This window comes from Lactuca saligna, chromosome 5, assembly GCF_052625555.1.
Source record: "Lactuca saligna cultivar CGN05327 chromosome 5, ASM5262555v1, whole genome shotgun sequence".
Lineage (NCBI taxonomy): Eukaryota > Viridiplantae > Streptophyta > Magnoliopsida > Asterales > Asteraceae > Lactuca > Lactuca saligna.
In genome coordinates this window covers 139785184-139789000 of record NC_136421.1, presented here as the reverse complement: position 1 = coordinate 139789000, position 3817 = coordinate 139785184, and positions in this window count along the sequence as shown.

The following is a 3817-nucleotide window of genomic DNA, read 5'->3' as shown; positions in this document are numbered from 1 at the left end:
CAAAGAAACCGACAAGATGGAGAAACTTACGAGAACATACATTAGGGAAATCGTACGACTACATGGTGTACCTATATCCATTATCTCCGATAGAGATAGTAGGTTCACCTCAAGATTTTGGCAATCACTGCAACATTCCCTAGGAACAAGGCTGGACATGAGCACAACCTACCATCCACAGACTGACGGACAGAGTGAGAGGACAATCCAGACTTTAGAAGATATGTTGCGTGCTTGTGTAATTGACTTTGGAAAAGCGTGGGATACTCATTTACCCCTCGTCGAATTTTTCTACAACAACAGTTATCACACAAGCATAAAAGCAGCACCATTTGAAGCTCTCTACGGCCGAAAGTGCAGATCCCCTCTGTGCTGGGCTGAGGTGGGGGATACCCAATTAGCTAGAGGGCAAGCTTCCGACAGTACTCTCACTGGTCCGGAAATCATTCGGGAAACGACAGAGAAGATCGTTCAGATTCGTGAACGATTGAATGCCTCTAGAGACCGACAAAAGAGCTACGCTGATAAACGCAGAAAACCTTTGGAATTTCAGGAGGGAGACCGAGTCCTTCTCAAAGTCTCACCCTGGAAGGGCTTGATACGCTTCGGTAAGCGTGGGAAGCTTAATCCTAGGTACATAGGGCCTTTCGAGATTCTCGCCAGAGTTGGCCCCGTAGCTTACAAACTTGATCTACCCGACACACTTCGTAACGTACATTCTACATTCCACGTATCTAACTTGAAAAAGTGTCTGTCCGACGAGACTCTCGTAATCCCACTCGACGAGATCGAGATCAACGAGAGCCTCAAGCAGACGAAGCAAAGCCGTATCCCTATCGTGAAGGTTCGCTGGAATGCCAAGCGAGGACCAGAATTCACTTGGGAACGCGAGGATCAGATGAAACTGAAATATCCTCATCTTTTCGCTTAGTTATTTGTAACTTCTTATTTGCTTAAATTCTAATTTCGGGACAAAATTCCTTCTAACGGGGGGATGATGTGACAACCCAAAAATTCCATTGTACGAACATTATCTATTCAATAGAAGCTAGTCCAATTTCTGTAAATTTCAGACTTGTCCGAACAAGTTCGTGTACATTAGGGTTTACGTTTCTGGACGTATCAGGAGAGTGGATGCTCCTGTAATTGTGAAACTTGAACATTTTAAGTTTCATAATGTTATAGTCCGACTTCTGGAATAAAAATATTTTCTGTCAAAATATTCCAGGACTATAAATACATTTCTGAATTTAATTAATTCATTATTCACAATTCCAACTAGAGAAAAACCAATTCTCTCTGACGGATCTTCGGGTTTTCATCCCAGATTGTGAGTCTACTTTCCTAAATGTGTTTTAATACTTGTTATATGCTTTATAACATCAATTACATGTCCAAAATACAAGATCAGTGAGTTTACCGCCCAAGAACGTTCTTGGGGAGTAAACTCCAAAATGGAACTTTAAGGCTTCCTAGTCCCGATTCCGTGTTAGACAACGTGTAAAGGACCTTGTGTATGATCTTTATAGACTAGAAAGCATCCAAAATCAACAAGTTAGAGGAGTTTACAGCCAAGGAACTTTCTTGAGCCGTAAACCCCTTTTTAAGGGTCAAACATGCCCTAACTTGCCTCCTTGAGCCTAAGGACTTTAACCACTAATACTTGTGCTTAGTTTGGACTTCAAAACACTTCAAAATGATAGAATTATAGGAGTTTACAGCCAAGGAAGGATCTTGGGCCGTAAATCCCTTTTCTAAGGGTAAAAATCATTCCAAGCACACCTTAGGCCTTCAGACCATTTACCTTGAGTACTTGGGACTAGAATGGAGAGTAGAACACATAAAAATCACTCCTTGAAAGGATTTTACGACCAAGGAACATATCTTGGGCCGTAAACTCCAAGTGAAGGCACAAAAGTGTGCCTCTTGTCCCCATTAGCCTTAGATAAATTCATGGAAGCCATCCTTGATGTGTAAGAGCCTCAAAACAATTAAAAGCCATCACCCCATAGGAGTTTACGGCCGTAAACTCTAGGGTGAATGGACTTTATGCCGAAAACTCCACTATGGGGTATTCTAGAGCCTTAAACTACCTCATGTGTTATTCCAACAAAGCTAGGAGTGTTCTAGGATCAAGATAGCACCATAAAACACCCAAGACCACCCTTTGAGGAGTTCACGGCCATAAACCCATGAGTTTACGGCCGTAAACTCCAAGGTGTGGGGTTTGTTGGGTGGTGAACTCCTATGCAAGGCCATTTGATGTTTCAAACCCTTTTGCCTTGTCCCGTAGCAACTTAGATGCAACCATTTGAACCTTAAACACTCATAAAAGTGTTTACACGTTTCCTAAGTGTCTTAACATATTTATTTAAGTTATTATTTGTCTAATTATTTATATATATGCTTATTATATGATAACTAGGCTCGTGCGAGTAAACGAGTCTCCGTTTTGCCACCTAGCACGGTATCTGACACTGCAATTCAAACGACTCACCACAAGTGAGTTCATACCCCTTGAATCAACCTTTGAAATGATTTTAAATGTTTTAAATACTCTATGGGGGGGGGGGGGGAATACAAGTCAAATACTTATAGTTATTGCTTCAATCACATGTGATTGCATTTAATCACATGTGATTAATAACTAGGAAAACAACGATTTTTACCAATGTTCCAACTGTTTATCAAACTGTTTCACTTCAAATGTTTTACAAACTCTTTTTACTTATCAAATGCTTTTATTAAACTTTTTTTACTTCTTATAAATTGCATGCCCATATATGTGTATATATATATATATATATATATATATATATATAAGTAATGTTTAAAGGGCTTAGGAAGGCCATCCACCCTATTTCCTTTTCGCGCATTGAGATGTGGTCTGGTGGGATTTCGGGTGACCATCCGAAGGTCGTTTCAACATTAGTTATATATCATATATACATGTATAGACATAAAAGTACTTCCATATTCATATTTATCAGTACATCAATAGTTAGTTACCATCGGGGTAACAAAATACATAAAACAATACATATACAATGATGCTAGAAACAATACATATACATATACTAGAAACAATACTTATACAATGATGCTAGAAACAATACATTTACATATACTAGAAACAATACATGTACAATGATGCTAGAAACAATACATATACATATACTAGAACGAGAAACATTACATATACATGAATACTTTATTATTGTGATTTAAATCGGAGCATGACATAGCTGTCATGGCTCGAGTTGTAGCCAGAATTCTCTTGAAGGGAGAGCGTGAGTTTGCGTATAGATCTATACTGGATTGACAATCCTACACCTTGCTGCTAGCTACAGCCGGACCTGCAGGTCTGCGGGTGCCAAACGTCATTCCGTTATTACGACCATTCATTTGTCGTTGTTACTAGTCGATAGTATGGTGCAATTTATCACGTAATGCCTTAATATAAATCCAGTTTAAGGTAGTTAGTACAGCAGTAGTTCTTATAATACAAGGCTACAGTACTACAATAATTTACCCATTACATATTTTTAGTGATAACCTCACTTAAACGTTTATGTACAAACTATATTTTGTTAAATGATAGTTACATTTGGGAAATTACACACTTTTACATCAAATGAGCATACAAAACAGTTAAGCGTTGGTAGAATGCTACTTTAATAGAAAATATAGGTTTTTCTGAGAGATTCAAACTTTTACAAATAATTGCAAATCTTTACGTACATTTTACAAATTTATACTTTATACATGTTCAAACATTTGGATGACAAATACCGACACAAAAATACTTATGAACTCA